At 41.7% G+C, this 21,771-nt stretch overlaps 1 long non-coding RNA gene across 2 annotated transcripts in view; it reads left to right on the top strand.

Moving 5' to 3' along the window:
- LOC123455946 overlaps positions 1 to 21,771 on the top strand; it is a 135,408-nt gene that overhangs the window by 19,432 nt on the left and 94,205 nt on the right. Inside the window, exons 2-3 of one of the 2 annotated variants that reach the window (XR_006634239.1) lie at positions 17,216 to 17,356; positions 19,147 to 19,362. This is a non-coding gene — a long non-coding RNA (uncharacterized LOC123455946). Of the gene's footprint in view, positions 1 to 17,212; positions 17,357 to 19,146; positions 19,363 to 21,771 lie in introns of both variants that reach the window. The other variant, XR_006634240.1, reaches the window with a different exon arrangement.

Raw genomic sequence — 21,771 nt, 5'->3', positions numbered from 1 at the left:
TTCTCTATCCCACTTTCTAAGTCAAATAAATAAATAAATATAAAGAAAAGGTGGGCCAGGTGTGGTGGCACAGGCCTTTAATCCCAACACTCAGGAGGCAGAGGTAGGAGGATCGCCGTGAGTTTTAGCCCACCCTGAGACTACATAGTGAATTCCCGTTCAGCCTGGGCTAGAGTGAGACCCTACCTCAAGAAAAATAAAGTTAAATGGACTTGGTATACCTATTTTTATCTAATGATATTTTTATGTCATCTGTAATCTAGGAGTATGTTTCTAGTTCAAAAGGTTCAGGAGCAAAATGGCTCCTGCAAAAGAAATGGACAGCAGAAACAGATATAAAAGCACTAGAGAGCCAGAGGACCTGGGCTCAATGGATGCTTTTCTCATAGGGTGGGACATCATCCAGGTGTAGATTCAGACAGCTGCAGACACAGCTTTAGGTGGCTGAGTGCTCCGGACATGTGGCTCCAGGGCCTTCAGTGCAGGTGGGAGGTGTCCCGTTGCTGCAGCCTTTTGGGGATTTGAGTCGAGAGGGCATCTAACATGGTGCTAGCATTCCAAAGCCTCCTGAGCAGAAGAGGTGAACTGCCTGAGGGTGCAAAGCTTCCTTGGTTCCCCGGGGGAGCCAGAGACTTTTGCCTTGGGTATTTTCTCCTGTCTTGTTTTCCTTTGTGCTTTCATTCACGTTTATACCATTATGACAAAGTTAGAGGCAACTTTATGTAATTCAAATATTGTTACTTAATTGAACTAATTCTGAAATTTAAATGCAGAGCGAGCAATCTTGAATGTGTTGTATCTCAAATTATTGGCAGCTCAGGTAAATACTTAGATATCTTCAGTCTGTGTAGTTTAAATGATTCTGTAGGAACTGGAGAAAAGACACTTTTTGGCCCTCAGGACTTCCCTCATGAGCTCAGCTACACTTCCAGCTTCCTGTGACTTTCTTCAACTCTAGAGATAACCCCCCAAATCTGTCTTCTAGCCTTAATTTATTATCTTTGGCCTCAGATCTTGTATTTTACATTGAGTATTCTAAACATTTTTACTTGAAAAAATTCACCCTTAACTCAAACTTGAAACTATACTCATCACCTGACCTTTTTTTAAAAAAAATTATTTTTTATTTATTTATTTGAGAGTGACAGACACAGAGAGAAAGACAGATAGAGGGAGAGAGAGAGAATGGGCGCTCCAGGGCTTCCAGCCTCTGCAAACGAACTCCAGAAGTGTGCGCCCCCTTGTGCATCTGGCTAATGTGGGACCTGAGAAACCAAGCCTTGAACCGGGGTCCTTAGGCTTCACAGGCAAGCGCTTAACCACTAAGCCATCTCTCCAGCCCATCACCTGACCTTTTAAACCAGCTTCCTCTCAGGGTTTCCTGCTCTCTCTCTCTCTCTCCCTTTCTCTTTCTGTCTCTCTCTGTGTGTGTTTTCATATGGGTGTGGGTACATGTGTGCTTCAGGGGCTACATTTCCAACAAGTCTTAATGCTACGTGTAAAAGAAAGAGTTCAAGTGCATGATACATTTATGAATGTAGTGAAATAGTCTTCAAATTATGTGAACTAGTCTATAATTCTGACTTTTTTCTCATTTGATAAAGTATCTAAGAATGCAGACGAGAATGATGGTCTTGTTGGAATGATCTTAAGTATGCTCTAAAAAGAATATTGTTGGAAAACTTCAGAAACACATTTGTTCAAAGTAGAAAAATTACTTGGCATATACTTCACATCCTTCACAACATGTATACACCATTGTCCCCTCACTTTGAAATAAAGAATTTATCTCTATGGATTTTTTGCTGTTGTTTTTATCTGAAGTTTCACAATGAAGGAGAAAACTGGCTTCTTTCGTGATCTTACATTGACATTTAAATAGAGGTCTCTTCTCTTTTGATCACAGACCACACATTCAAAGCCCACAGAGAGGTGTTGAGGTTTATGAGTGAAGTGTTGGACATGAGAAAGCTAACAGTGAGCTCAAGTATGAATGATTGCTGACACTGAATTCAGTGTCTAGATAATTTTAAGAAGTTCTGGGAACCATAAAGAATGTTAGACCACTGCTGTGATTTGAATATTTTTGACCCTCAATGTAAAAAAAAAATGATACACAAACGTGATAAGATGAGAAGGGAGGATCTTTGGGAATTGATTGATCATGAAGACGGAGACCTCCTGAAAGGGGTTAGTGAGTGCCCTTATAAGAAAACCAAGAGCTATCACTTGCATTTTCTATTCTGTGAGGATGTAGCCAAAGGAGGCCACCTATGAACTCAAATGTTGATTTTCACCAGACACTGAACCTATTGGCATGTGGATCTGTTCTGAACTTCTCAAATTCTAGAGCCATCAACAATAAATTTGTTTGTTTATAAGCCACCTTGTGTTTTGTTATTTTATTATGGGAGACCAAACAGATTGAGACAAGGTCTGTCTAAAACGTGAAGTTGCTATAGGAAGAAGAAAGTCATAAGCCAAGGTTTGTATAGAAGAAATAAACTAGGTCCCTGATGCTGGTGGAGTCACCATACCAAACCAGTCCTGCCTATCTCCACACAAACCTCAAAAGTCCAAAGAACCAATAGCATGAGGCATACCGGCCCCAGGGATCTGCAAAGCTTTCTTCACTTCTCAGCTCTCATCTCTCCCTCTGGCACATTAGCCCCACTCTCTCCTGGATGAACACACTCCACACTGTGGGAAGAGTGCCACCAGAAACTTTTCGTTTGGGTGTTAACCTGAATAGTGAAATTGCATACTCTTTCAGACTGTACTTAAAGCTTGAGTTCTAGAAGCAGTGTAAGGATACTCTGTGTTGGTCAGCTTTCTATCAGTATAGTAAACACCTGATTATAAACAGGAAAGCTTTACCTTGGCTCATATTCAGAAGGTTTCAGCCCATGAGCAGTTGGCTCTGTTGCTTTTACCCCTGTGGTGAGGTAGCATATCATACATATCATAATGGGAGCACATCGTTGAACAAAGCCACTGTCTTTATGGCCTGGAGGCAAGAAAAAAGATCAAAGGACCAGCTGTCCATGTTCCTCTACAAATGCATGGCCCATTCAACCTAAAGATGTCCCACCTCTGCAACTTCCTCCACCTCCTGGGGGACTGAGCCTTTAACACACAGAGTTTTGTGGGACAAAATACAATACCTCCCTTCCAATTCTAGCAAAAGAAGTTGTGAGGAGTTTTTTCGACTGTTCTGCAACAATTATAAACTTGGTTCTGAATAATTACGGTCAGGCCTTTCAGTCCAATTCAAACTGAATAAATGTATAATTGACATGCACATTGGAGTATATAGGCAAGCAAATGTGCATGTGTATGTGTGTGTGTGTGGTATGTATGATGGTGTGTGTGCGCGTGTTTGTGGTATGTATGAAGGTATATGTATGTGTGGTATGTATGATGATGTGTGTGTGTGGTATGTATGATGGTGTATGTGTATGTGTGTTTGGTATATGTGAAGGTATATGTATGTATGTGTGTGTGTGGTATGTATGATGGTGTATGTGTATGTGTGTTTGGTATATGTGAAGGTATGTGTATGTATGTGTGTGTATGTGATATGTATGATGGTGTATGTGTATGTGTGTTTGGTATATGTAAAGGTATGTGTATGTGTGTGTGTGTGTGGTATGTATGATGGTGTATGTGTATGTGTGTTTGGTATATGTGAAGGTATATGTATGTATGTGTGTGTGTGGTATGTATGATGGTGTATGTGTATGTGTGTTTGGTATATGTGAAGGTATATGTATGTATGTGTGTGTGTGATATGTATGATGGTGTATGTGTGTGCTGATATGCAAGAATCCAATGCACAATATGGAGGCTAGAGAAGAACATCAGGCGTCCTCTATCGCTCTTCCACATTGTTTCCTCTCTGAATCGGTCTATCTCTGAATCTGAAGCTGCTGTTTTTAGTCAGAAAGGCTGACCTGTGAGCCCCATCAATCCTCCTGGTCCCACCCCTCACATGACAGGTTATAGGTATGTGTGGGTCAGGCCTGACTTTTTACCTGCATGCTGGGGATTGAACTCAGGTCTTCGTGATGCAAGCACTCCTATCTGCTGAGCCATCTCCCCAGACCACTAGAAGCAAATATTTTTGACAAGAAGTTCCTGAAAGGTCTCATAATTTGTCACTTAATCTTAAAATTGGTAAACATATTTGAACATGCTATTTGAATGCTACATAGGCATATAAATCACTACCAGAAAAATCAGTTTGACTGACACAAATATTGAGGGACAATTTGAGGTTTAAAATGGCTGAAGAGTTGTCAGATCATATTTTAAACAAGTTTCAGTTTTATCAGTGCCTTCCTAAAGCATGAGTTTGGCTAGGACTCATTAATAAGAGAATTGTACCAAGAAAATAAAAAAATGAAGTGAATGAGGTTCAACATTTGAGGGGGGGGCATGGAAAGATTATATTCTCCAGAGAAAACTTGTGGTAAGAACTGCTGTATTCGGGTGTAGCTGTGTATAGAGAAATGGGAAACATCCTGGACAGAATTAGCCACAAGATCAGTTTTAGAGAAAGAAGCAAGACACAAGCAACAGTGTTGACTTTAGGAGGCATCATTTGTTAAAGAGCTAAGCACAATCAGAATTTTGTAATGTAAAAGATTCTCTTTAAGTAGGTTAACTTTATACTTGGATTTGAGAAAATTTATAATATGTAGTTTATCTACATATTTCTAAATGTAATCTCTGACCCAATTCTCAAGTACTTGATTTATTTTAAAAGATTAAAGATACTAACATGTATGTACTAAGCTTATTTACATATTGGATATTAGCCAGGTGCTATACAATGTTAGAGAGGGCAAAAATAACATTTTCCTTCATATGTTTCTTTATATGTTAGCACCTGATAAAGTTCACAAGCCACGGGAGACACTCAACAGAGGCTTACTGGATGAAAGATCCCTTGACTTTGCAAGCTGATGCTTACTGGATGAAGATCCCTTGACTTTGCAAACTGATGCTTTACAGATTTCTAAGTAATTTCCTGTACATGACTTCACATAATCCCATAATGACCTTTGAGGTATTTATAATATATTTTTGCAGATGAGAAAGTAGACTCAAAAGAGAAAGATGACTTTGGAGTCGCAAAAAGTTTGAATGCAATTCTTCTTTCTTCTAGCTTAGCTGAGTGTAGTCGCAGTGTCCATTTTCAACACGGAGATGGATTTCAGATCACTTGACCTCCAGAGAAATATAGACACGTTGGGACATCTCGATTTGTCTCTTTTAAGAGATTAAGTTCGTGTACACTGGTCTACCCTCCTAAGCACTGGGGAAGTGAGCCATTTCTAGTCAGTTATGGTCCCCTGCCCCAGCATTTGTCTACCGTGAGGGTGTGATCTAAGCAGTGCCAGGCTAAATGCTTCTCTAAGACTTTTCAACTTAGGAGGTAGAGAGATTGACCTTTGAAGTCAGAGAGCATGGAGGATGTCTAAGTGGGTCTGCTCATGGCCATGGACAGATTATAGTTAGACAAAAGCTGAAGTAAGCTGACTGTGAGCTGGGAGAACAGAGCTCATGGGCTAGTTGTTACTAATGGGGCAGCCCCTCCTAGACATGGAGAGCCATGTGAACGTGCCGGTTTGGGTAGATATGAAGCGTGAAAAATCATTTTCTTTTGGCTCAACATAAAATCCAAATTAAAAGTTCACACATCCATCATGTCAACTCCAGAGACTTCTGCCCCAACCCTCTCTTGGAATGAATAGGAGAACAAAGGCCTGGAGAAGTCAAAGGAGTAGGAAGGCTGGGAGGAGAGAGAGGTTTTGCCTAGCGTACAGGAGACCCTGGGTTCAACTCCCAGAACTTGCTCAAGTCAGTGCTAACCCCACACAGTATAAGGTTTCTGACAGTCAGCCAAGATCTTCGCCAGGAAGTATAACGACTAAAGTTTTAAATTGTCTATTTTCAAATTTTATAAACCAATTGTTTCCCCCAACTGATTTTGTTTTCCACTTCACATATTTTTTTTTCTAGTAAAGCTAAGGAAATATTTTGTTATAATTCAAAGTAATTTATTTATTATAAATTTCTGGAAAAAATAATTTCTAGGTTTTAAGTATAATTGTTAGTTTCAAAACTGAAATAAACACAAATTTAGCAGACTTATTTTTTTTTGTTTTTAAAAATAGTTCATTTATTTATTTATTTGAGAGAGAGAGAGAGAGGCAGAGAGAAAGAGGGGGAAGAATGGGTGCACCAGGGCCTGCAGCCACTGCAAACGAACTCCAGATGCATGTGTCACCTTGTGCATCTGGATAATGTCGGTCCTGGGGAATTGAACAGGGGTCCTTTGGCTTTGCAGGCAAGCTCCTTAACTGCTAAGTCATCTCTAGCATAATCATTTTGATATAAAATTTACATATGCAAAATTCCTACTACTTTTTCCTTCTTTTTACTCTGCTTTCCAAAAGAGCTCCACAGACTTCAGAGTGTACAAGACACTTTTGGAGTTGCTTTTCTTCCTTTTTTCTTTTTATATTTACTTAGTTTCAAGCAGTGAGAAAGAGAAAAAAGGGAGACAGATAGGCATTAGGGCCTCTAGCTGCTGCAAATGAATTCCAGATGCACGTGCCACTCTGTGCATCTGGCTTTACGTGGGTACTGGAGAACCTACCACGGTCCTTAGGCTTTGCAGGCAAGCACTTTAACCACTGAGCCATGTTCAAACTTACCTTACCCTATCTTGTTATTGGGATTTATAGGCATGAACCACCACACCCATTTCAGAGTTGCTTTTTATTTTTATTAACATTACTTATTTTTTTTTTCAAGGTAGGGTCTCACTCTAGCCAAAGATGACCTGCTACTCAGTCTATAGTTCCAGGTTGGCCTCAAACTCACAGCAATCCACCTACCTCTACCTCCTGAGTGCTGGAATTAATGGTCTGTGTCACCACACATGGCTTGGAATTGCTTTTTAAAAATGCCTACTCCTGAGCCCCACCTCAGACCACTGAATCAAAGTCTTCGGTTGTGGGTCTATACCTCTTCCTCCTAGTAAGCTGGCGGGGCATCCTGAACATGCGTTTGAACACATTCTTTGAGGATTGCCTTTCTTAGGAAGTCACTGTCTCTCAAAACCCAAAGCCCAAAGTACTAAGTACATGTCTCAGTAAAAACCACTGAATTGCCGTGGTAGCAATAGACTTTGAAATATGATTCCATGTTGGAAAATGGTTCTGAACTAGAGTTTCATAAACAGGCTGACTCAACTCCCATCATTTACATATGTATGTACCTCCTGCTCAAATCTTTTTCAACATTTTTATACATGTATATGGTGTACTTTAATCATATCCACCTCCATTACATTCTCTTGTCTCCCATACCTTCCCACTGAATCTCTTCTTTCCAATCAGTCCCACTTCTACTTTGAATTGTGCGTGCGTGTGTGTGTGTGTGTGTGTGTGTGTGTGTGTGTGTGTGTGTGTCCCACTGAGTTTAATTAGGGCTGCCTACCTGTGCATGGGTGAGGAGTTATTTACGGAAGCATAGACAAGTTAGTACTGGGGCTATACCACTTAGGAAAATGTCTGTTCCTTCCCCAGCAGCCATTAACTGCCAATAATTCCTCAAGGAGGGGTAAGGCCTCATGAATCCGACCCCCCATCTATGACAGAATATTGATGGGCCCCATCTTGTGCAAGTTTTGTTCAGGGAACCAGGGTGGTTGTGAGCTCATGAGCTGCTCAAATCTCTGTCCTTAAGATACAATGTTTCTAATGAGCAGTAATATTTCTACTTCAAACCCCATATTACTTCTCTTTAATATTTTTAGTTATGTATTTGCAAGCAGAAAGAGAGAGAGGAGTGACAGAAAGAATGGTCATAGCAGGGCCTACAGCCACTGCAAAAGGACTCCAGATGCACGTGCCACTCTGTGCATCTGGCTTTGTGTAGGTACTGGGGAATCAAACCCAGGTTGTTAGGTTCTCTGGGCAAGCGCCTTAACCACTGAGAAATCTCTCCAGCCCCCAAATTTCTTTTACTAAATCACTATCTCTCTCTGTCTTTTTTTTTTTTTTTTTTTTTTTTTTTGGTTTTTCGAGGTAGGGTCTCACTGTAGCCCAGGCTGACCTGGAATTTACTATGGAGTCTCAGGGTGGCCTCGAACTCACGGCAATCCTCCTACCTCTGCCTCCCTAGTGCTGGGATTAAAGGCGTGCACCACCACGCCCGGCTTAAATCATTATTCTCTAAATCAGTTTTTTTCTATATTATCAGCTAATGGTAGATTAAACCACCATTTTGATACAGCCAGAAAATTCAGCATTAACCTCACTTCGCTATTTTATTTCTCATCAAATTGGTCACTTAGTTGAATTAAATTTACCTTAAAAAAGTATTTGATACTGAGGCAGTATTTCAGGCAGGAGCACCTGGCAGATCTTACCTTATGGGAGCTGAAAACACAAGAGAGGGAGACCAGCATCCCACAGTCCTCCTCAAGGCTATGTCCCCAATGACCTCACATCTCCCCCTGCCCCCACCTAGGTCTCAAGTCTTAAAGCTTCTTACCAAACATCCTTACCAAGGTAAGGAATAAATATTTAACACATGGGTCTTTGGGTAGCATTCAAGATTGAGATCATAACATCTTGCCTCTGGCTCCCAGAATTTCACGTCTTGCCCAAGATGCAAGATGAATTTAGTCTATCCTCAGGAGTCTCTGAAGTCTTAATTCTTCCAATATTGCTCGGAAATTCGAGTTCAAATTTTCTCTTAATTCTTCCAATATTGCTCAGAAATTCGAGTTCAAATTCTCTGACTTTTAGCTGTGAGCACTGAAAGTTAAAAAGAAATTAGAAGCCCCCAAGTCCCAATGGTGCAAGATTCTAAAAGGAAGGGAAACAGCAAGGAGCGACGAAACAAAAACAATATCAATTCCAACAAGGAAGACATTAAAAGCTATAGTTTTCTGTCTGGTATCTCTGGGGCATACTCTGGCAGAAAATAGGTTCTCCAGAGCTTAGACAAACCTATGCTATGGCCTTGCTGGTTACAGCCCACATGGCCACTGTCTTGGCCTGCAGCTTCCCTCAGTAGAAGTTCCACATTACTGGCATCTCTAACTTTCCGAGGTCTCTGTAACAGCTTTGGTTTCACTCCACAGACGCACACATTGCCCTATTAGGAGAACTTGTAAGCACTCCAATCCTGGCAGGCACTGCCTGGCTTCCCAAGGCTTTCCTTTGAAATCTTGGAGCCTCCATCACCTCAGTAATGTTTACAAAGCCAGCATCATTATGTGGATAATGCCAAGGTCTGCCCTTTGCTCAGGATGAGCTTGGTCCCACTTGAACTACACGCAGCTCAAGTGGTCTTAAGTGCCTTACTGGTTGGACACAAGACATGAGGAACTGGGTGGGCCAGACACCCAGGGCTCTTTTCTCAAAAGACCGCCTTGGAAAGGCTTTGAAATCATGTTGTATTTTTATATCTCTGATCTAGCAATTGGGTGGTATCTTTCCCATTTTTCAAGATATCTTCCCTTCTTGTGAGGGCGGTACATCACAACCTCCTTGGCTAAAACTATACATGTAGTCCCTTTTCTGGCCAAACTGAAAGTTTTTCAGATCTCCACTCTGTTGCTCTTTGCTCTGAATCCTCACTATCAATTGGCAATTAAGCAGCCAGTGGTTCCCATACTGCTGCCTGGTACCATGCTGTCTTGACAGGTGGGGACACTCACCCTATACTAAAGAGGAATTACACCCACGCTGCCTTGACCTTTCTGCCACATTAACTAGCCCCTCAGAGTTTAAAGCATGAGCAAAAGATAGCTCCATTGTTCACATGTTGTAACAAGGGTGGCCTTTAGCCTGATTCCTGATCAAGCTGTTTCAATCTAAGACCCTAGGAACAGAACCTTTCCTGTAAATATTTCTACCAGTATGCTGGTCATCTGAATCCCCATTATAATTGTCCAATAAGCTATCCTTTCCACATCCTAGGCTTCCTCTAGCCTGCCTTTTTGAAAATGTCCATGCTCTTGTGAGCCAGTTCCAAAGCCTTTTGAACCACATTGTCAGAAGCAGTCATACCAATTTCCCCATTTTTCATCACCATTACAAAGTTTCTGACATAACTTAAAAAGAAGGAAGCCTTATTTTGGCTCACTATTTCAGGAGGTTGATCCACAGGCAGCTGGACCCATTGCTCTTGAGCCTATGGTCAGGCAATACTTTATGGCAGGAATGTTTGGTGGAGGAAGCTGATCACCTCATGACTGCTAAAAGCAAAAATGAGAAGAAGACACTAGTGTTTCCATACTCATCTTCAAAAACACACTTAAAAAATGGTTCAGCAGTTAAGGGCACTTTCTGTACAAGCATGAGGGCCTGAGGGAGCCTGTAGTCATTTATAAAGCAGAGAATTGCTCAGGCTCACGAAAATGGCAAACTTGGGGCTGGAGAGATGGGTCAGCAGTTAAGGTGTTTGCCTGCAAAGCTAAAGTACCCAGGTTCAATTCCCCAGTACCCATTTAAAGCCAGATGCACAAGATGGTGCATGCATCTGTAGTTCATTTGCAGTGGCTAGAGACCCTGGCATGCCCATTTTCTTTCTTTCTATCTGCCCCATCTCAAAAAAATATATGTGTATATACATTGTTTTTATGAGGAATAGTCTCACTCTAGCCCAGACTGACCTGGAATTCACTATGTAGTCTCAGGGTGGTCTTGAACTCACGGCGATCCTCCTACCTCTGCCTCCCGAGTGCTGGGATTAAAGGCATGCATCACCACGCCCGGCTTAAATATATATGTATATATATATAATTTTATTTATTTATTTGAGAGTGACACACACAGAGAGAAAGACAGATAAGAGGGAGAGAGAGAATGGGCGCGCCAGGGCTTCCAGCCTCTGTAAACGAACTCCAGACGCGTGCGCCCCCTTGTGCATCTGGCTAACGTGGAACCTGGGGAACCGAGCCTTGAACCGGGGTCCTTAGGCTTCACAGGCAAGCGCTTAACTGCTAAACCATCTCTCCAGCCCTTAAATATATTTTTTTAAATGGCTAACTCCAGAATCAGAAAGAGACTGGTCTCATGGAAAACAGGTGGATGAGCAATAGAGGACACCGATGTTCTCCTGCGGCTCATGCAGGTGATTGGCACCTTAACCTTCCCATGAGGTGCCAGTGTCACCTGAGGGCCAAGCCTTTATTAGTACATGAGGGATGATCGTGATCCAAACTCTAGCACTCTATAGGCAGATATCTAAAAGCAAATCAAATTTAACCACTCCTTCTAAAGGAGCCATGGATTCTGTTGTGTGGCACACAACTTAAACTTTTCATTTTTCAGTGCTGACCTAGGACAATTTGAGGGACTGCATCCTGAGTAGTTCTGAATAAACTATCAAGAAAGGATAATTGTTTTTAATGAATCATGACATGATTCCGTAGGTTCTGCTGTCGTCCTTCATAGCACTATTGTTTTTCCTATTCCATGTTTAATGTTTTCTGTAAAAGGCTTTGCTAATGAGAACATACCTCGCTTTCTTAATTAGTTATGGACATACTCAGTGTGTAAACAGCACAAGTTGGTACCATCCTTATCCTCATTCCTGCCCCCTGAAGGAACCCTCCTCATTGGGGATGCTGGTTATCCCCATGGGGACTGTGGGTCTTGCATTGTGGGGGTAATCATAAGTTATGGGGAAGAGGCAATGCCTCTGTGCATAATGTCCCGACTTGTGGCCCTAACAATCTTTCTGCCCCCTCTTCTGTGAATTTCCCTGAGCCACATTGGGTTTGTTTTTGGTCTACTTCAGTGACAAGCTCTTGGGAGCCTCTGTGTCTCTGGATCACTGATTTGGTAGGTGTTGAGTGTCCCCTGTGTCTATATCATTCACCCTGTGCTGATACCAGGTTCACCAAGAAAGCATAACTTTTGCTCATTTCCCCAATTACTTTATGGTTTCAGCTGGGGCCCTGGTGAGGTGCAAAGGGCTGATTCTGTCCTCAGGTTCTGTGTCAATCTGAAAAAGAGAAGAAAATTCTCCAAAGGAGAGTGAAGTCAGCACTGGGTAAATGGGATATAACCATTGTTAGTTTAGAGAGAGTTTAATAGGTGTAGGCCTTCTTGTAGCCCAAAATTGATGGAAGCTTGATATTGGAGCATGAATTCATTATTTGGATATGGTTTTGTTTCCCTGTTCCAGCTATCAGTTCTTTTTCACTGAATGGATCTGTCAGCCAGTCCAAGAGCAGTTGGTTACCTACCATGGCTGTGTGCCACTATTACACTTGGGTGAGCATCATGTCAGGTTGTTTGCTGCTGAGTAGCTTAGACCTCGAGTTGCTTGGACAGATGTTGGCCATTTCCCCCCACTTGCTTATGTAGAACCTTCTGGCACTAGATGAGCTAACTGTTTGGGGACTGACTCTCTTCCATTTTCCATCCAGGTCTCTCCATTTTCTGTACTTAGAGTATATGGTATCTTCAGCAGTAGGGTCTTACCATTAACCTTTGGTGGGCAATCAAGTGCTCTGACAGAAGTATGTCTTCTTTTGGGAAACCTTGTAGGTCTGTCTGGTCAACAGCTCATTGTGGATGTTAACCACATCCTGGTACTGGGAGTTATAGGCCAACACCAGGGGAAAAGAAGGAAGAAAAAGATAGGTAATATAAAAGAGAAAGAGAGAAGAGAGAAACAGGAGAAAACTAAGGTCAGGCTTCATCTTACCCTCTTCAGGTGTTCCTTCTAAGCTCCTGATGAGGGTTCAACCATTTAGTCTGTCTTCCTGGATATAGGATTTTATGGTACCATTTCCATTTGGGTCCAGTTTTGTGTCTCTCCTTCCCTTATCCTCCCCTCCAGCCCCACCCTCCCTCCTGTCTGGCCCTTGAGATGCCCATTGGGTATGTCAGCATTAGGCTGATCCAGGTTAGGAGCCACAGATGAGTGAGACCATTCGACGACTGTCTTTCTGTGATTGGGGGAGTTCGCTGAGGATGATGTGTTCCAAGTTTGACCATTTTTATACAAATTTCATTGTGTCATTATTTTCTGACTGCTGAGTAGAAATCCATTGTGTAGCTATACTACATCTTGGTAATCCGTTCATCCAATGATGGACATCAGGGTTGATTCCAGGTCTTAGCAAATATGAATTGAGCAGCTATAAACATGCCAATGTACCTCTTTTTTTGAGGTAGGTACTCACTCTGGCCCAGGCTGACCTGGAATTCACTATGTAGTCTCAGGGTGGCCTCGAACTCATCGAGATCCTCCTACCTCTGTCTCCTGAGTGCTGGAATTAAAGACATGTGCCACCACACCTGGCTCAACGTACCCCTTTTTTTTCAGATTTTATTTTTATTTATTTATTTATTAGAGACATGGAGAAGGAAAAAGTGAGAGAGAGAAAGAGAGAGAAAGAAAGAATGAGCATGCCAGGACCTCTAGCCACTGCAAAAGACCTCCAGATGCATGTGCCACCATGTGCATCTGGCTTACGTGGGACCTGAAGAATCAAACCTGGGTCCTTAGGCTTTGCAGGTATGTGCCTTCACCACTAAGCCATCTGTCCAGCCCCAACATAACTCTTTAAGTGAATTATGTCAGCATCAATTTGAAAATCCTTAAAGGTTACTTCTCAGCCACTGAGCCTCTTTTAAACTATTCCACAATCTAGTAAAAGACAGTTGTATACTGAATCCAACATAATCCTACCTCCTTTCCACGTTGCTTCTCTTTGCCTGTCCTTTATGAAATACTGCAAACACCTGGGTGTTTTCTGGTGATAAACACATAGGATCCCTCTTCCACTATGCAGTGGAAGGTACTGTTCTAATCTTCCCCAACTATTCACTAGTTGGGTTATAAAGTTCTTTGCTTTACATGTGGGAATAAGGTAAATTATTTAACTGTCATAGCTATGAATAGCTTAGCCTCTGGTATCTTTAAAAATAGCCTGAGATGCATAAGTTGTCACTATCCTTAAAATCCAGAAGCATGATTAAAAATTTAATAAATTACATTTTCAGAACAGGAAATTTAACAGCCTCATACATTAATTCATTTTATGGCTTAATGATTATTAAGTCTGCTATCCAAAAATATTGGCATTAGCATGGCTTCCTGTTGCTGGGTTGATCTATTCCTCTCGTTTTGCCATCAGTGTTCAGTGTTGGCTATTGTTGGTCACAGCCCCGTCATCAAAGAACATTTTCCTTATCTTTTTCCATAATTCATTCTTCTAGTGGTTTTTATTTTATTTTAAAAATACTTTTATTTATTTGCAAGCAGAGAGAGATAGACAGAGAAATGGGTACACCAGGGCTTCCAGACACTGCAAATAAACTCCAGACACATGTGCAACTTTGTGCATCTGGCTTTATGTGGGTAGTGGGAATTGAAACCAGGTCATTAGGCTTTGCAGCCAAGAGTCTTAACTTCTGAGCCATCGCTCCAACCCCATTAATTTTTTTTTTTTTAAACATCACCCTTATAGCTCTCATGTTGCTTAGGTTCTGAGACCTTCGTAGCCTCGAACTCATGGAAATCCTCCTACCTCCGCCTTCTGAGTACTGAAATTAAAGGCTTGCACCACCATGCCTGGCTAGAAAAAGATTTTTTATAGCTTTTGTAAGAAGACTTGGTGCTCTCCCAGTACATGTCATTAGTGACTGATCTGGCACACAGAGCCTGTGCTTGTAGAGGGTACCTGCTCTTGTGAAGCCACAACCGCTGTGCTTTCTGGCTTTCTAGATACACAAATCAAAAATAACTTCAGGTTGTCACACTACCTGCAACCCAGTTATAATACCAAAACTGATTACATCTAGCCTTTGGTCAGGTTGCAGCATTTCTTTTTTTAAATTTTTTTTTTTTGGTTCATTTTTTATTTATTTATTTGAGAGCGACAGACACAGAGAGAAAGACAGATAGAGGGAGAGAGAGAATGGGCGCGCCAGGGCCTCTAGCCTCTGCAAACGAACTCCAGACGCGTGCGCCCCCTTGTGCATCTGGCTAACGTGGGACCTGGGGAACCGAGCCTCGAACTGGGGTCCTTGGGCTTCACAGGCAAGCACTTAACCGCTAAGCCATCTCTCCAGCCCAGGTTGCAGCATTTCTTAAGGTAATAGGCTGTAGTCTTATTTTGTGAGAAAAATATTAGCATTTCTGTTCAAAAATTGAAAATTATTTTGAGGGCTGGAGAAATGGATCAGTGGATAAGGTGCTTGTCTGTAAAGCCTAAGGAACTGGGTTTGATTCCCCAGTACCTTTATAAAGCCAGATGCACAAGATGGCGCATGTGTCTGGAGTTCATTTGCTGTGGCTTAGAGGCTCTGGAGCATCCATTCTGTCTCTCTATATATCTGTATCTGTCTTATAAATAAATAAATAAATAAATAAATAAATAAATAAATACAACTAAAATCATTTTGAACTCTCACTGATAGATTTTAAATGTGATTATTCATTTAAAAACCAATAAAAATTTGCCACTTTTTAGAATAGGGTCATACTTTATAGCCCAGGAAAGCCTGAATTTCACAATTTAGCCCAGGCTGGTCTTGAACTTGCAGCAATATTTTTTTGCCTCATTCTCTTGAGTGCTGGGATAAGAGGTGTGTGTCACCATAAATGGTTAACACATGGCTTTTAAAAATTAAGTTTTACATATCAATATGTACACTTGGGCTTCAGTATGGGTAATTTTAGATAATATATTATCTTCACATGGCTCTTTTTTTTTTTTAAAGAGAAGAACTGAAACTTATACTTTCCTGGACACTCAAAAAGTGAGTTTTCGGGAGGCAGAGGTAGGAGGATTGCCGTGAGTTCAAGGCCACCCTGAGACTACTGAGTGAATTCCAGGTTGGCCTGGGCTAGAGTGAGACCCTACCTCAAAAAACCAAAAAAAAAAAAAAAAAAAAAAAAAAAAGTGAGTTTTTTGGGGGGGTAGTTTACTTTTCGTTATTGGTTCAAAAACTTAAAAAATAACAATTCTAAGTGAAAAGTTTTCTTGGAGCTATTATATAGCTCCCTTCTCCTGAATGTAACATTCAAATCACAACTTAACTTTCATTTGATGTCACTGGCTCAAAAGGACAGAGGGAGGAACAAGCTTCCTATGGAAACCCTGCTTCTGCTATTTAACATCTGTGCACTTCAGGCAAGACCATAAATCTCTCTGAGCCTTGGATTACATTCAACTGGAACTATTCTCTTTGCCAGATTGTTGAAACTACACAGAGGTAGAAAATCAGAGTCTGCATTTTGCAGTATTAAACATAGCAATATTGTTGCAAAGTAAGCTTGTATTCAAAAAAGAGAGCTAACATTTTTTTTTCTTTTCTTAAAACTTATTTTGAGAGAGAGAGAGAGGGTTGGGGGGAGGGGAAGAGAGGGAGAGATAGAGAGAATGGGCATGCCAGGGCCTTCAACAACTGCAAAGGAACACCAGACATGTGTGTCCACTTGTGCGCATGTGCGACATTGTGCACTTTGCATCACTGTGTGTCTGGCTAGGTGGGACCTGGAGATTTGAACATGAGTTCTTAAGCTTCGCAGGCAAGCACCTTAACTGCTAAGCCATCTCTCCAGTCTTTATTTTTTTTTCAAAAAATTATTTTAAGAGAGAGAGAGAGGCAGAGAAAGAGAGAAAGAGCTGACATTATTTTTTCTTTTCACAATCTTTATTAGCATTTTCCATGATTATAAAAAATATCTCATGGTAATACCCTCCCTCCCCCCACCCACAAGAGCTGACATTTTTTGAGTGATGATTGTGTGCCAAGTACTTCACATGTATCTCTTTTAATACTCATAGTAATACCATGTGTTACATTATTCTCATTATTATTATTGGTTGTTATTTCTATTTTACAAACAATGATGAAAATATGAGAACCAAGTGGTCTTTTGTGAAGGAAAACTAAGGACCAGAAGATTTACATGCATTTGGATGGTCAGCACTGGGGAAAACTAAATTCTTCTTGATATGATACAATTAATATAGTGTTAGTTTCTGGAGCGTAATTGCATGTTGCAGTTACTTTGTCTTTGCTGGGACAAAGCATCCAACCAGAAGCAGTTGATGGGGAAAGTTGATTCCTTTGGCTTACAAGTCTCGGGGGGAAGCTCCATGATGGCAGAAAAGACTGTAGAGCATATTCCGCTCATCATCTCCTTTGCACAGCAGGTGGAAAACAGCGTGTGAGCTGAACTCCAGCAAAGGGGCGCTGGCTGAAACATCCTTAAGCCCACGTCCAACAACACACTTCCTCATGCAAGGCTCCACCTCCCAACTTTTCATCAGCTGGGGATCAAGTATCCACAACACGTGAGTTGATAGGGACACCTAATTCAAACCACCACATTGTGATATTATGGTCATTATTTTAAAATTCATTTTAGTTTACTCATTTTTTTGAGGTAGTATCTTACTGTAGTCCAGGTTGATCTAGAATTCACTATGTAGTCTCAGGGTAGCCTTGAACTCACAGTGATCCTCCTACCTCTGCCTCTGATGTGCTGGCATTAAAGGTGTGTGCCACCATACCTGGCTAAAATTCATTTTAGTTATTGATAATTTTTACATAGTGCATAATATATTTAAAAAAATGTTTTATCTATTTACTTATTTATTTATGAGAGAGAAAGAGTTAGATAGAGGGAGAGAATGGACATACCAGAGCCTCTAGCTACTGCACATGAACTCCAGATGCATGTGCCACCTTGTGCATCTAGCTTATGTGTGAACTAGGGAATCGAAACTGGGTCCTTAGGATTCATAAGCAAGCACCTTAACTGTTATGCCATCTCTTCAGCCCCTATGATGTATTTTGATCTTATTCACCCTCCATTATTTTCTCTTTACCCATTCCTTATTGTTGTTATTTTAAGATTTATTTTGGTAGTATTTTGAGGCAAGATCAGGCTGACCTCAAAATCTTGTCTCACCCTCTTGAGTTCTGCACTACAGGTGTGTGCTATCACAGTTGGCCTAAAAGTGCTATGATTTTGGAGTACATTTTAGAATACTTCTTAAAAATATATAAGAATTTGTTTAAAATAACCTGAATGTAAAAGGAACTGGGTGTGGCTTTAGGACAATAAGGTAATAAAATATACTAGAACCAAAACATTTTGAAACTGAGTGATCAGGTGGGACACTCAGAAGAAGTGGTTTTAAAAACCACCTGTGGGCTGGAGAGATGGCTTAGCAGTTAAGCGCCTGCCTGTGAAGCCTAAGGACCCCGGTTCGAGGCTCGGTTCCCCAGGTCCCACATTAGCCAGATGCACAAGGGGGCGCATGTATCTGGAGTTCGTTTGCAGAGGCTGGAAGCTCTGGCACGCCCATTTTCTCTCTCTCCCTCTATCTGTCTTTCTCTCTGTGTCTGTCGCTCTCAAATAAAAAATTAAAAAAAAAAAAAAAAGGTGTGCGCCACCGCACCCAGATTAAAAACCACCTGTGTTGGTGCTGGAGCGTTGGCTCAGCTGTAAGACGCTTGTCTGCAAAACCTAATGACCAGTGTTTGATTCCCCAGTACTCACATAAAGCCCGCAGCTTTGCTGAGACATTTGTCTTCTCTTTCTTTCTCTTTCTCTCTGCCTTTCTCACTCTCTCTCTCTCTGAAATAAACGAACAAACAAACAAACAAATAAATAAATAAATAAATAAATAAATAAATAAATAAATAAAGCAAGCAAGCCACTTGGGAGATGGCTTAGGGGGTAAAGTGCTTGGAGAACAAGCAGTTTAGATCCACAGAACCCATGTAAAAGCCAGAAAGCCAGACATGGTGGCACTTTGTAATTACAGAGCTGGGAGGTGGGGACAGAAATAGAGGAATCATTGAGTGCTCATTTCAGTCTCTGTTTCTGGTGGAAAGTGACTGAGAAGACACCCAACATGGACTTCTGGCCTCCACATACTCCTGTGTACACACATATGAACGCGTATCCCTGCACACCACATGCATACACAGACAGATAAAGAAGGGGGGTGTGTGTGCTTCTCTTCTGCCTTTGAACACGTGCTTCCCCTCGGCACAGCACTCTGGCAGCTCAGGCTCCTCTCACGACAGCCCGGCCGGATCCAGATTACACGGTTCCTCCTTTCCTCTCCAGATGCGGGGACATAAGCCACAGCTGAAGCCTTGGAGCTGCTGCTGGCGCTGCATGGCTCAGCGTGCTGAGAGCGGAGGTGGTTCTCGCTCTTGCCATGGCCACATGGGACAGGATTCTGTGGAAGCAGCCGGCTCCCTTTGCTGCAGCCCAACTACTTTCTGCTGCGCTTTCTCCCGGTTCTCTGATCTATCTTGGAAGTTGTCCACTTACCCAGAGGTGGGTTCATCATGAATTACTGCAGGTTAAGTTTCAGGGCCCACCAATACCTGCTCATCTGGGCTTCCACCCTGTTGTAAGTGTTATGAATTCAAAATACTTTTTATTGATGAGGAAGCAAGTTTTTGTCAAAATATTTTACTGTATTCCCTGCCAAAACCCCCTGAAATTGTCCTGAGGTCTTTCTGGTGATTTATGACAAAAACTTTAGATTTTCAAAATTTGACTACAGTCCTGAAAAGCAGTGGTAATATGTCATAAGATAGCAAAATATGGGCTGGAGAGATGGCTTAGTGGTTAAGCACTTGCCTGTGAATCCTAAGGACCCTGGTTCAAGGCTTGATTCCCCAGGACCCACGTTAGCCAGATGCTCAATGGGGTGCATGTGTCTGGAGTTCATTTGCAGAGGCTGGATGCCCTGGCACGCCCATTCTCTCTCTCTCTCTCTGACTGCCTCTTTCTCTCTGTCTGTCACTCTCAAATAAATAAATAAAAATATGCAAAAAAATTTAAAAAGGTAGCAAAATATGTTATTATTCTGGATTTTGACTTGTCTATACTATAGCAGGTCAGATTTTCAAAACTTATAACTTATTGTGACACTTTTTTTTCCTTCTACATGTATATTTGATTTTAAATCTAAGTGGTTATATTCACAATTGTGTATTTTTTAAAGGCTCTCTTCAAATGTTATTACTTCAAGTATCATAAAGCCTAGACCTACTCTTGTACCCAAATCCTGTCTAAGAAATGACAGTAATATATTCAGCACTAAATGAAACATCTCCATCATGCCCTCCAAGGCTCAGACTGCTGTAGTCAGGTTTGCATTGCTGGTCGAAATCACCCAACCAAGAGCAGCTTGTGGGAAAAAGGTTTATTTTGGCTTACAGACTTGAGGGGAAGCTCCACAATGGCAGGGGAAATGATGGCATGAGCACAGGGGACGTCACCTCATGGCTCACATAAGGTGGTCAATAGGAACAGGAGCAAGTTGCAAGTAATAGTAAGAGGGAGCTGGCCTTAACACCCATAAGCTCACCCCCCAAAATACATTGCCTCCAGCAGGCTTTAATTTCCAGTGGCTATCAGCTGGGGAGACTAGCATTCAGAATACCTAAGTTTATGGAGGATACCTGAATGAAACCACCATATTCTGCCCCTGGCACCCATAAACTGATAAGCATATATGATTTAAAATGCAATGCATTCATCCAACTTTAAAAATCCCCATAGTTTTTATCAATCCCAATGATGTTCAAACATCCCCATAATCCAAGGTCTTTTAACTGAGCCATAATACCAAAAAAAAAAAAAAAAAATCCCCCCAAAACCATAATGGCACAGAAAAACTTTCACACTGCAAAAGATGGCATGGGGCATAGAAAGAAACATTCAGCCAATACCTGATTTAAAACAACCAGGGCAAACATCAAACTCTGTATCTTCAAGTCCAACAACTCTAGCCAGTGACAAGTTTCCAAGTCAGATAATTCTAACCAGCAACAAGTCTCTGGAGTTCCAATTCCGCCCCTCCAGCTAGGCTACTCAAAGTCCTGGATAGCTTCATCTGGGGCTGGCAGGTCTCCTTAGCAGCCATCTCGTGGTTCCGGCATCTCCACTGGGTCTGCACTGCAACCCAAGGTTCATCCTCATGGCCCCATGGGGTCTGCATGCAGGCAAACAGCAAACCCGCTTCACACTGCCCATGGCCATTTCCAAAACACAAGACCGTGTTGGAAACTCAATGAGCCTCTCTTTCCTGCATTTCTTATACTCTACAATACCAAGTAGGGTGCCAATTTGTTAATCCAGGGAGGTATAAAGCAGACTTTGAAGAACAGGACACTCCTTGAGCACTCAGGCCCCTTCAAAAGAGTCTACATTCTTCCTGTTGCCACAGTGCAGGTCAGCTGGCCCAATTTCAAAGGTTGTAATCTCTTAATTGCAGCTGAATGGACAGCAGTTCACCCAAAGATTTTTTTTTTAAGTTTATTCTGTGCCATATCCCTCTGCTCATACCAGTTCATTTCTATGCAAAGTAACCCTGCATAACTTCCCAGGACACAGACATAACAGCAAGCTTCTCACACAAACTGCTAGCCCAGTCCAAGCAAAGCTCTTTCTCTCCTTTGTACAACAAACCTTACAGTCCATAGTTCTTACTGCATTCAGGTCTTTCAGCTCTGACCAGAATAGTCCATCAAGCTGCACTTACAGCAAGGTGTTTCTTAGACTGAGGTTTCAAACCCTTCCACATTCCTCTTGATAATAAGCTCCAAAAGGTCAAAGCCACACAGTCAGGGGTCGAACAGCAACCCCACTCCTGGTACAACTTTATTGTTGTAGTTGGGTTCACATTGCTGGTAGAAATTACCCAACCAAGAGCAGCTTGTGGGTAAAAGAGGT

The sequence above is a fragment of the Jaculus jaculus genome, chromosome 19 (assembly GCF_020740685.1).
Source record: "Jaculus jaculus isolate mJacJac1 chromosome 19, mJacJac1.mat.Y.cur, whole genome shotgun sequence".
Lineage (NCBI taxonomy): Eukaryota > Metazoa > Chordata > Mammalia > Rodentia > Dipodidae > Jaculus > Jaculus jaculus.
Note: the sequence above shows the minus strand (reverse complement) of the source record. Positions and strands in the feature narration are given on the sequence as shown.